Source organism: Neovison vison, chromosome 1, assembly GCF_020171115.1.
Source record: "Neovison vison isolate M4711 chromosome 1, ASM_NN_V1, whole genome shotgun sequence".
NCBI classification, from domain to species: Eukaryota; Metazoa; Chordata; class Mammalia; order Carnivora; family Mustelidae; genus Neogale; species Neogale vison.
The window spans coordinates 169,103,119-169,116,591 of NC_058091.1; positions in this window are offsets into that span (position 1 = coordinate 169,103,119).

Sequence of the window (13,473 nt, forward strand, 5' to 3'; positions counted from 1 at the left end):
CCAGCCACCCCAGTTCAATGAGCTTTATCAAATATATAACCATCACAACAATCCAGATCTATAATATTTTCATCGGCATAAAAATGACTCATGCCTCTTTGAAAGTCAACCCTCTCTCCCTATCCTTTAGCCTTTGATAAAGGATGTGTGTGATTTCTTTTCCTATGGGTTTGCTTTTTCTGGAATGTCATGTAGAGGAAATGCATAGTATATAGATTCTGTTGTCCTGCTTCTTTCACTCAATATAAGGATTTTGAGATTCACTGATATTTTTGTTTGTATCAGTAGTTCATTCCTTTATTCCTGAGTAATATTCCATTTATGGTATACTACAGTTTGTTTACCCATTCAGTCTGTGCATTTGTCGGTGTGTATTTGGGTTGTTTCCAGTCTCGAGTTTTAGAACAAAGCTGCTAAGAACATTCACATCCAAGTCTTTGTATGGACATATGTTTTCCTATATCATGGGTAAATATGTAGAAGAGGAATGCTGAGTCATATGGTAAATGTAAATTTGCCTTCATGTGAAACCAGCCAACTGTTTTCCAAATGGTGTATGCTACTATACTATTTTGTATTTCTGTCAACCATACATGAATGTTCTAGTTGCTCTGTACCATCACTAGTAGCTGATACCATAAATCTTTCAAAATGTAGCCATTATGCACTGTATTGATATTTTTTTTTCAAAGATTTTATTTATTTATTTGACAGAGAGCGATCACAAGCAGGCAGAGAGGCAGGCAGAGAGAGAGGAGGAAGCAGGCTCCCTGCTGAGCAGAGAGCCCGATGCGGGCCTCGATCCCAGGACCCTGAGATCATGACCTGAGCCGAAGGCAGTGGCCTAACCCACTGAGCCACCCAGGCGCCCTGCACTGTATTGATATTTCACTGTGGTTACTGATTTGTGTCTTCCTAATAAGTAATGATGTTGAGTGGCTTTTCATGTGCTTATGGGCATTTGTATATCTCCTTTGGTAAAGGATGTGCTCAAATCTGCCCATTTTTTCCTGGGTTGTTTGTCTTCTTACGGTTGCACTGAAAGAGTTAAAAAAAAAAGTAGTCTGGATACAAGTTTATTTAAAAAATTATTTAAAAATCCAGTATTTGTTTTGTCAAGCTATTTTATGATGTTGTACATACCTTAAGCAATTAATGAGAGCACTAATTTCTCCACATACTTGTCAACACTTGGTATAGTCAGTCTTTTTAATTTAGCCATTTGGATATATGTGTATGTGTTTCAAATAGACTTTATTTTTTAGGGTTTTTTTAGGATTATTTTTTATTAGGATTTTATTAGGATTCATTAGGATTTTTTTTAGGATTATTTCTTAGGATTTTTGATTCACAGAAAAATTAAGAAGATAATATGAAAAGATTCCATAAACCTTGCTTCCAAGTTCCACTGTTATTAACTTCTTATATTAGTATGGTATATTTGTTACAAATAATGAATCAATACTGATAAAGTCCATAATAAAAATAAATACAAATAAATTAGATTTCTTTAGTTCTTCCCAAATTCCTTTTTATATGCTAGGATGAGATCTAGAATACCAAATTGCATTTAGGTGTCATGAGTCCTTAGAATCCTCTTGGTTGAGAGATTTTTTCATTAAATATGCATTTTCCTAGTAACTAGGAATGAACATCTTTTAATGTGCTATATGCCATTGGTATATCTTCTTTTATGAAGTGTCTGTTCAAATTTTTTGCTCATTTTTTAATTGCTTTTTTATTATTGAGTTTTGAGAGGTTTTTTTGTTTTTTGTTTTGAATAGTCTGGGTACAAATCTCTTATCAGGTATATTCTTTGCAAAGCTTTTTTCCCCTTTGTGGTTTGTGGCTTGTGTTTTTATTTCCTGAGCAGTATCCTTTGAAGGACAAATGTTTGCAGTTTTGGTGAGGTCCACTTTATCAGTGTTTTCTTTATATGGTTCATGCTTTTTGTGACTTTTCAAGAAATCTATGTCTAACCCTGTAGAAACCATTTTCTCCTTTGTTTTGTCTAAAAACTTCATAATTGTAGTTTTTGTATTTAGGTCTTTGGAAGTTTATTAATGACAGTCTACATAACAGTTTGAATTTTACATTTGATTTTGTGCAGTTGGATATTTTTTCAGATCAGTTTTATACCCACACAATTGAAAGGTATATATTTTAAATCTCAGTGACTCAGTATTTTTTTCTTTTATATTCCTCAGTTCATGGATTGCCTGTGACACTCAAAGTTATTTCCTTGCCAGCATTACAATTCGATTTCTTTTTGATATATGCAAATATTGTGTGTCAATCATTGTTCCATGGTTGCAAGCAATAGAAACTCATCTCTGCTTCTTAAATCTAAGCAGGTAATTTATTGGAAGACTGTGAAGGAACTGAAGAATCAGGCTTAAGTAGAAGGAAATAATTAGCTCCAAGGGTCTTGCAGGTATAAATGGCTCTGTTGTCTTGCCCAATCACTTCCATTGCAATAAGTGATCTGAAACCATCTTGCTATCTGTGGTAGGGTGGGGGTAGAGGAATATTCTATTTGTTTCTTGTCTCAAAATTAAAAATAGACAGCAGGAAGGGGCTGGGAAATGACAGCTATCACCTGGCATAGCTTGGTCATGGGCCCTCTCATTAGCTAGGAAAGAAGTTCTGATCAATAGCCCCATCAGGCTTGATTCAGCAGGGAGAAAGGCCCTCCCAGAGGGGTTTTGGATACTAATACATCAAAGAAGGATGGATATCGGGCAGCTTCAAACAGATGTTCTCGCTATATAACATGTTGTTTTGAAACTCTCTGGCATGAACCTGTGGGCGTGCATGGGCGTGCATGTGCATGCATGCGTGCGTGTGTGTGTGTTTTTAGTTCATCTCATACACAGAAACCGAAATGATTTGTATATAAGTACATCTGTCTAAATGAAGGCATCAGTGTGGCCCAGATGTATCACTGAAAAACCAAGTGGTCGTTCAGATGTAAGAGAGAAAATACATTCTAGAAAGAGAAAGAACCAGGAGCCAGGACAACTCCATTCCACATCCTTCTCTGAAAAGGATAGTGGCTAGCTATAGGATCTTGTTAAGTCTTTTAAGTGATTGGAGCCTCGGTTTCCCTAACTGTGGAATAACATTTTTAAACTACTTTATATCTAAGTGTTTTCCTGCTCTAAATTCTGTAATCCCAGGGATATCAGATATGCAAGTGTTACCTGTTCTTGTGTTAAGAACAGTATATAACAAGAAAAGTGAGGGCACAGAGACATACATACACAGGCAAACGAGATTGCTGAACAAAATACAGGAAACCCAGTTAAATGTGAATTTGGGGTAAACAACAACTAATCTCAGGCACAGTAAAAATGATCCAACATTATAAAAATTATTTGCTGTTTATCTCAAATTCACATTTAACTGGGTATTTTGTATTTTTACCAGGTAAATCTGGCTACCGTAAGACAGAGAGACCCACCCATAGGAAAAGAATCAGTTCACAAGAAGAAACAGAGGTGGGTTCTTAGATTAGCATGGTTTATGTAATTCCTTCCTAATTGAACCTGCAGCGACTTCAATATAATTTTTCACCTGAACTCAAAGTATATTCTGGATGGAATAAAAATCTTTTTCCTTGACTGTAAGACTATCTTGGTTTGGTCTCTTAAGAAATAGTGATTTTTTTAGTTCTAGTAGATATTTCTTATTGACCTTCATGAATCAGTTTGTTAATGGTGCTATCAAATACAAGTATATGTTAGGTCTTGACTTGGGGCGTTAAGTGTATCTATCTACCTCCCTACCCTCCCTCCCTTCCTTCCTTCCTTTTTTCCTTCCTTCCTTCCTTCTTTGGATTTTATTTCTTTATTTGAGAGAGAGAGTGAGTGAGATAGAGAACACAAGCAGGGGGAGTAGCAGAGGCCCAGGGAGCCTGATGCAGGGCTTGATCCCAGGACCCTGGGATCATGAACTGAGCAGAAGGCAGAGGCTTAACCCACAGAGCCACCCAGGCACCCCTACAAGTGTATTTTTCTAAGAAGTTTAGTGGGTTGCTGGCTGAATGTATATTTTGCCTTGGTGAGAGAATGAGGTTGACTCTATCAATAAAACCCATTGGCTTTCTTAATCTCCTTTGTTTTGTGCTCTTGTACCTATTAATCACTCAGAAGCTGCTTATCCTTCATCATCTTGGCTTTGATGGATATGTTATGTAATAAGTCCAGACCTTCAGCCCTGAGTAATCACTTGGGGCCTCCTGCTTATAAAGGTTCAATAACTATACAACAGTGATACTGTTGATAGATGAGCTCTTTTCTTTCATGCTTTCCTTACTACATGTACCCAAATGACAGAATATCTTTATTCCATCTTTGTAATTGGCCATTGCTTATTTTCACTTTGACGTGTGATGCACGGGGAGCTGAATCTGAACATGGGCTTCCCATTTGTAAGTGAGATTCTCGGTGTTGGAGGGCTGGTGTGCTTTTGCAGACAAAATTGACCTCATCAACCAAAGTAAGTTCTCCTTTGTTACGGCTCCGATATGGTAAGGACGGAGGGCAATCTCTTTTAACGTCTGTGGCTGTGCTATCAGAAAAGTCAAAACTAGAGCAGTACGATGAGGAAATGAATCGATTGACTCCTGAGATGAAAGAAGCGCATACAAAAGAAAACCACTTGATGGTGTTGTAACTCAACGGAAAAAGGAAATGAAGTTGAGGAGAGGGTTGTGGAGATTGTATGAATCTTCTAAAATAGAATTTCCTAGTGGTTTGGTGAACAGATTGAAAACTCCACAATTCCTTCCCAACACTTGTTTCTGAAAACCATGGCCAAAAAGGTTGAGTCGCAGGTTCATACATTTCCTAAACACATTAAATAAAATAGATTTCTTGCTGGTCTCACCTTGGTGATTACTGAAGCACTTTTATGACATCTTCTCGAGGGTTCTAATGCTTTTCTTCTGCTCATACATTTAATACAGTCTATTTAAGTCTGCTTTTAAACTATGATGTTGAACTTTTATAAGCGATCTGTTTCTGCTCTTACCAATTTAGTTTAAATTTTATTTTTAATCAGGACATTCCATATAGGATTGAAAAGAAGGGAACCAAGAAACTAAATCCTCACCGATCATAAGGTATTTTGTTTCATGTCCTACAGGATGATCTCATGCTCTGGATTTCCCTCCAAGATCGTCATGATCTAATAGACTTGTTTCTTGATTTCCCCTCATTCATCCCGCTCTTCCAGTATCAAAGCTGATCTACTATGAGCCTCATTCAGTCAAAACCTCAGTAAATAGCTGGTCAAAAATTTGTTCTCATTTTGATTTGTTTCTTTCTGTCTCCATAGACTTCTCCCTTCTTCCGCCTGCTTTCATCTCTCGGTCTTTCTGAAGGCTTCAAGCACTTTCTCCCTTGCCACCATCCTCCTTCACATCTACTCTCCAAAAGACACCTGGTGATTATCTCAAATTTCCACGTCTCTCTAACTACAAATGTCTGATTTTCTTTCTTTCTTCCTTTTTCTTTTTTTAAGATTTTACTTATTTATTCTTCAGAGAGAGAGAGCACAAGCAGAGGGAGCGGAAGGCAGAGGGAGAAGCAGGCTCCCACCAGAGCAGAGAGCCCCACATAGGGCGCCATCATGACCTGAGCCAGAGGCAGACCCTTAACTGACTGAGCCACCCAGGCGTCCCACAAATGTATGATTTTCAAACATTCATTAACTCATGAGCTCCTAAAGTTGGTGCAGAGAGGAATAAGAAACAGAAAGATGTGGAAGATCAGTGGAAAAAGAAAAGCAAAGAAAGCTGGACTAAAAAGAATGTTAAGTTAGGTACGATGTTAATGCTACAGAGAAATAAGTCAAGCAGAGAGAGTCAATTATCATATGGTTTCACTTACTTGTGGCGCATAAGGAATAGCACAGAAGACATGGGGAGATGGAGAGAAATGAGTTGGGGGAAATCAGAGGGTGAGACGAACCATACGAGACTGTGGACTCTGAGAAAGAAACTGAGGGTTTTGGAGGGAGGGAGGTGGGGGGTTGGGTGAGCCTGGTGGTGGGTATCATGGAGGGCACGTATTGCATTGAGCACTGGGTGTGGTGCATAAACAATGAATTCTGGAACACTGAAATATAAAATAAAAATTTAAAAATGCTACAGAGAATTAAAACCTTAGCCTTTGGGATTATTTGCCCTCCCAGGCAAAGATCCGTGTGTCAGTTTTCTGCAAATTTATAGCTCTCTTTACAGAGATGTAAAATAGCTGGGCTTTAATCAGTAGTAAATAGAAGGTGAGTTACGATCCCCGAGAATCAGATGATTTTCAGTCAACCTACTGTATTATATGCTCATATGACTGGAAAGTCATATGGCCATTTTTGGCCTTACCTTCTTTTTTAAAAAAGATTTTATTTATTTGAGAGAAAGAGAGAAAGGGCAGGCATACAAGCTGGGGAAGAGGCAGAGGGAGAGGGAGAAGCAGGCTCCCCACTGGGCGTGGAGACCTACACAGGACTTGATCCCAGGACCCTGAGATCATGACCTGAGCTGAAGGCAGATGCTTAAACAGCTGAGCCACCTAGGCGCCTCTGGCCTTACCTTCTTAATTATTCAAACTCATCTCCCCCTGTGCTTCCCCTTGGTCACCAGGGCTCTCACTGCCCTGACCTCCTTTCTCTGTCTTTAGCTATTGTATTTACTCTTCCCTGTGCCTGAAATGTTTGGCAGACTCATTCTTCAGATCCAGCCTCTCAGGTGGTCCTGTTTTCAATGATCTAGCTAAATCCCTCTCACCCACCTACCTCTGATTCACTCTGGAGGCCATTATCCCGTTCCTTTATTCCTCAGCAGTGGTGAAAACCGGTACATGTATTTGTCTGCATGTAGATAGGTATGCGTTTGTCCCTTCACTAAAATACAAGCTATGTGAGGCCAGAGACATCATCTGCCTTGTTCATTACTGCATATCTCTTGCTGCCTATTATGACTACTCATGATAGGTGCTTGATAGTTACGTGTTAAATGAATGAATGTCTAACGACTTGTCAGAATGTACTTTCTAAGAATTTCAGATTCTGTTCGTGTTTCATCTGGACAAGGGCTGTTGTGTGTTCTTCTGGAGAAGGCATATCAACATGGGATCTGCTGGCAAATAGAAAAGTTTCATCCCTGATACGTACACCTTGAAAGTCAGAGCTCCTTTTCAGGTAATCGTGCTCCAAACCAGAAATCCTTCCTGAAAATGTATTTCCAAAGGTCCAATCCGACAATCAAAACACCCTGTTCTTGATTCTGTGTAAGATCGGGTATGGACCTGTCAGTTATCCCAATGGCTTGTGAGGCCTTGTTAGAGATGTGGGTTTCTGTCCTCCTCTACCCTCAAGAGATCCCTATGCCATAGTTTGTCTGGGACCTGGGAATCTTCATTTTATATAGCATCTCGAGACTCTGACATCGGTCTGTGGACCACAGGTTGAAAAACTGGTCTAGGAAACCCAAGGACCCAGTTGGCTGCCTGGGTATTTGCACAACGCTCCAAGGTGGGCCACACACAACCCTGGGAAATCCTGCTTTGGGAGACCAAACCCAAGGTCTTAAAGTAAGTCACCCCGTGTTCTGAGAAGGATCAGTAAAAGGTACAGAATTATTTAGGTAAAGATAAAAGGTTTGCGTAGTCTGCATGCCTTAGCTGAAACCTGCACTAGCCCTAAGCCAGGAACTATAAAAATGAAAGAGTTTTAAGATTTGTAACTGTTCAAAAGACTTTGTCCATGTTCTGCAGATTTTTTTCCCCATTGATTTTAGCATCCAATTTGAAGATTTCAAGGCCCTTCTGTAATAAATTTTGGTAAAACACGATAAGCTCTTTGAATAGGCTCTTGAAAAGTTTCTTCTTTTTGCTGTTCACATCTCATTTCACCCAAGTTCAGATGGGCAGAGAGCCCAGGATAATGCACCAGCTTTACCAAGACTCTGGATGATCCCTGTGACTTTCTTTCTTTCTTTTTTTTTTTTTTGTAATTTTTAACTCTGTTTTTTATAAACATATAATGTATTGTTAGTCCCAGGGGTACAGGTCTGTGAATCGTCAGGCTTCTACACTTCACAGCACTCACCATAGCACATACCCTCCCCAGTGTCCATAACCCAACGACCCTCTCCCTACCCCGCTACCCCCGAGCAACCCTTAGTTTGTTTTGTGAGATTAAGAGTCTCTTATGATTTGTCTCCCTCCCGATCCCATCTTGTTTCATTTATTCTTTTCCTACCCCCCAAACCCCCCACGGTGCATCTCAACTTCCTCATATCAGGGACATCATATGATAATTGTTTTTCTCTGATTGACTTATTTCGCTCAGCATAATACCTCTAGCTCCATCCATGTCGTTGCAAATGGCAAGATTTCCTTTCTTTTGATGGCTGCATAGTATTCCACTGTGTATATATACCACATCTTCTTTATCCATTCATCTGTTGATGGGCATCTAGGTTCTTTCTAGTTTGGCTATTGTGGACACTGCTGCTATATAAACTTTCAGGTGCACGTGCCCCTTCGGATCACTACCTTTGTATCTTTAGGGTAAATACCCAGTAGTGCAATTGCTGGGCCGTAGGGTAGCTCTATTTTCAACTTTTTGAGGAACCTCCATACTGTTTTACAGAGTGGCTGCACCAGCTTGCATTCCTACCAACAGTGTAGAAGGGTTCCCCTTTCTCCGCATCCTCGCCAGCATCTGTCATTTCCTGACTTGTTAATTTTAGCCATTCTGACTGGTGTGAGGTGGTAACTCATTGTGGTTTTGATTTGTATTTCCCTGATGCCGACTGATGTGGAGTACTTTTTCATGTGTCTGTTGGCCATCTGGATGTCTTCTCTACAGAAATGTCTGTTTATGTCTTCTGCCCATTTCTTAATTGGATTATTCTTTGGGTGTTGAGTTTAGTAAGTTCCTTATAAATTTTGGATACTAGACCTTTTTTTTTTTTTTAAGATTTTATTTATTTATTTGACAGACAGAGATCACAAGTAGGCAGAGAGGCAGGCAGAGAGAGAGGAAGGGAAACAGGTCCCCCCTGAGCAGAGAGCCCGATGTGGGACTCGATCCCAGGACCCTGAGATCATGACCTGAGCCAAAGGCAGCGGCTTAACCCACTGAGCCACCCAGGCGCCCCTGGTTACTAGACCTTTATCTGATATGTCATTTGCTAATATTTTCTACCATTCTGTCAGTCGTCTTTTGGCTTTGTTGACTGTTTCCTTTGCTGTGCAAAAGCTTTTGATCTTGATGAAGTCCCAGTCATTCATTTTTGCCCCTGCTTCCCTTGTCTTTGGCGGTGTTTCTAGGAAGCAGTTGCTGCGGCTGAGATCGAAGAGGTTGCTGCCTGTGTTCTCCCCAAGGATTTTGATGGATTCCTGTCTAACATTGATGTCTTTCATCCATTTGGAGTCTATTTTTGTGTGTGGAGTAAGGAAATGCACCTTGCCATTTCTGATCCTCGAAATACTTCTATAAGCTGTTAGCAGAGCAAACATGTTGGCCATTCAACTAGTCTGTCAGGCAGACAAGCACTCTGGCTAATTTTGATTCACTGAAATGACTCAATATTTCACCAAATTTGGATATATCTGGTGGCTGTCTTGTGCCATAAGGTCACACTTTGAAAGAGGAGGCAATCACATGGCATGGTTGAAACAGGACTAGACTGGGATTTGGGACATGTGAGTTGTTATCCTAGTTTTGGTACTGGCCAGCTTTGTGATTTCAACTGGCAGCTCATCCAGCTGATCACCCTAGGCCTGAATTTTCTCATTTGTGCAATGACCCCTGAATGATGCTGTACCATGTGCAAATAATTCTTATCTGTATCATTTTATTGGAGAGATATAACAATTCCAAAAGGAACCATAACACATAAATTATTATTCCCCATGTTATAGATGAAAAGACAGATCTTGATTCTCATCATGACTAATTCCTATCAAACTAACACTTCAAATAAAAATTATACACTGTAAACAAATGTTAAAAAAAAATATTCACCACCCCAAAGCACGGGACCATCTCCTCAAATAGGCCAGTTCTGGAAGGGGATCAGCACTTGGGAGATAGAATAGGATCGTCAGAGGATAGATGTGGATATGTGTATATACTCGGGTTTGCATATATGCAGAGTTTCTTACTCTGTTATCTGAGAGAGTCTGGAAACAGCACTACCTCTGTGGCTATGAGCAAATCCAACACCCAGATTTTGGTTTTAAATACCATCCTCCTACAAAGAGAAACGGGGCTTCTTGGAGAAATGGCTGGTTCTGGGGTTGGGGCGGGGAAGGTGAAAGATGAACTTGGAGCATCTTATAGTGCTGGAAAGGAAGTCCTAAAGAAAAAAATTAATTGATTGGGGTATATAAAAAACACAGAGACCAGCTGAAGGGGCTCCTGTGACCAAAGTGGGAATAATTTGAGAAATGAAATAAATGGCTTAACATTGGATTCTAATGCAAAATATTAAATAAGTATCCATGAGTCCATATGGATATAAGCTAATGACTGAATAGATACATAAGGAGAAGACACACATATTCTACATAGAACTAGAATAATTTATATAGATGATCACTTTTGAAGGGATGGAACCAAATTTCCCACTCCTGGTGACTTCTTTTGAAACAGCATTATCTGGAAAGAACCCAAAGGGGTAACTACACCTGCCAGCTGCCACCTCAGCCAAGCGATCAGGGCTAAAATCATCTGTGATCAGTCCTGTTGACAGCATGTAGCCTTGGTATAATGTGGCAAAAGTGGTACTTGACCTGTGTGGTCTTCCTTCCCAAAAGTCCATGATTCCATTTGCATCATGAGAAAAACACAAGACCAACCCAAACTGGGGGATGTTCTGCATAGTAGCTGGGCAGTACTATTCAAGATTGTCAAAGGGATTCCAAACATGAAGTCTGAGAAACTGTCCAGTCTAGAGGAGCCGAGGGAAACACATCAACTAAATGTACTGTTGTGCTCTTGCAGCAGAAACACGCATTAGGTAAAAACTAAGGATATTTGAATGAAGTGCAGACTTTGGCTAAAGATAATATCAATATTGGCTCATTAGTCATGATAAATATACCATACAGGTGTTGGCATTAGGAGAAATTGAGTATGAAGTATCCAGGAGATTCTGTCAATATTTGTAACTCTTCTGTAAATCTAAAATGATTCTCCAGGGGCCCCCTGGCTGGCTCAGCTGGTAGAGCATGGACTCTTGATCTCGGGGTCGTGATTTTGAGCCGCACGATGGATGTAGACATAAATAAAGAAATAAACTTCAAGAAAAGATTCTCAAAATGTTTAAAAATGCATTAGTGTGGGAGAAGGGAAGCATTTCTTAACTTCTAGGGAATACAGTGTTCAGGGTTCTGTTTGGCTCTTTTGGTTCTTCAAAGACAAGTAGTTGGTTCTGAACTTATTAAGTGATCTTTTTAGAAAAAGATTTTATTTATTTATTTGAGAGAGAGACAGTGAGAGAGAGCATGAGAGGGGAGAAGGTCAGAGGGAGAAGCAGACTCCCCATGGAGCAGGGAGCCGGACGTGGGACTCGATCCCGGGGCTCCGGAATCATGACCTGAGCCGAAGGCAGTTGCTCAACCAACCGAGCAACCCAGGTGCCCTGAACTTATTAAATGATCTTAAGTCAGCAGGCACTTTAATAAGTTAGAGCTTCCCAGAGCACTGTTTTTATATTTTCTTCCAATCTGTCAATAATCCCAAGACTGGGATTAATTTGCTTTGTGCTCAGGTAGACAGAATTTGATGCATGATTGATGTAGTGGTTTCCTGAGGAGACATCTCCCCCAAGAAATAAAAGAGCTCTTTTTTGTTATTTCCTCAAAACCTGGAGAATTGAAATACAAGGCAGAAATAAAAATTTTTAATTATGCCAATGAAAAATGAAGTGTTAGGGGCACCTGGGTAGCTTAATGGGTTATGCCTCTGCCTTCAGCTCAGGTCATGATCTCACGGTCCTGGGATGGAGCCCCGCATCGGGCTCTCTGCTCAGCGGGGAGACTGCTTCCCCCTCTTTCTCTGTCTGCCTCTCTGCCTCCTTGTGATCTCTGTCAAATAAATAAAATCTTTGAAAAAAGGAAAGAAAAATAAAATGTTGGAAGCCATTCAACCCATTAAAATACTTGTAGCAAAATTGATGAAAGCAAATATAAAAACAGAAAGATAGTAAAGAAAAAAATCGGTGTGATATAAATAGCATAGTGTACATCCTTGAGGAAAAAAACTCTGCATGGGAACTATACTTAGTTAAGATGAGAGATGGTCAACAAGCAGTTTCTTTTCATTCAGACCTAATGCTTTCTGTCACAAAGCAATCAAGTTTTAGGTCACAAATGCTTAAACTTTATTTTTAAGACTTTATTTATGTATTTGAGAGAGAGAGAGAGAGAGGATGAGAAGGGGGGAGGGTCAGAGGGAGAAGCAGACTCCCCCTTGAGCAGGGAGCCCAATGCAGGACTCGATCCCAGGACTCCAGGAGCATGACCAGAGGTGAAGGCAGTCCCTTAACCAACTGAGCCACCCAGGCACCCCTGAACTTTTAGTGGCTGTTGGCGGGGTGGGAGGGGGAAGGATGGTAAACAAAATTAGCTGTTTACTTTATGTTCATGCTTTTGGTTAGGAACACAACCGTGAAATCAGAAGGATATAGAAATTCTCAACTGTCCCTTATACAGTTGCTGTCAAAAAAGGTGTTGTGTGCACACAGATACACACCCACCCACACACATACACACTTTCACACACACACAGCATACGGCAAACACACAGACCACACACGCAAGTCCTCAGCATGCTGGGAGCTCAAGGTAGGGTGGACAGCACCACCCAATCTGGGGACTCAGCTAAGTGGAGACGGGTTAAGAAACCTCATGGTCCAAGTTTATCAGGTAAGTGTCTCAGATTTTTCAGCCAAATGTGTGCCAAGACTGAGAGAAAGGGTCTAAGGACAGCTAAGTTCAGCATAAGAGAATGTGATTGTGTGCTGAGTCGAGAATGGTGGGGAGTTGCTCAGAGGAAAATGGAAGGTTGGAAGTTAGCATGAAGACCTCAGACCTCGCCAGGGAGAAATAAGATGCCATTTCCCAAGTGTGTCCTCAAACTTGTCCCAAGTTTGCCAACCATCTACAGGGAAACACCAGTGTAGACTTGTAATGAGAGTCACTGATTTGAAGACTTCTTCTTCTCCCCACCACCATTTTTTTGGTGCCTTCAAGATTTATTTCCTTCTTTCTTTCCTTCCTCCTTCCCTCCCTCCCTCCCCTTTCCTTCCCTTCTTCCTTCCTGTCTTTCCTTCTCTCTCTTCCTCTCTCTCCCACCCACTTCCCTCCCTCCCCTTCCCTGCCTTCCTTCCTTCTTTCTTTCCTTCCTCTCTTTCTTCTTTCTTTCTCTCTCTCTCCCTCTTCCATCCCTCCCTTT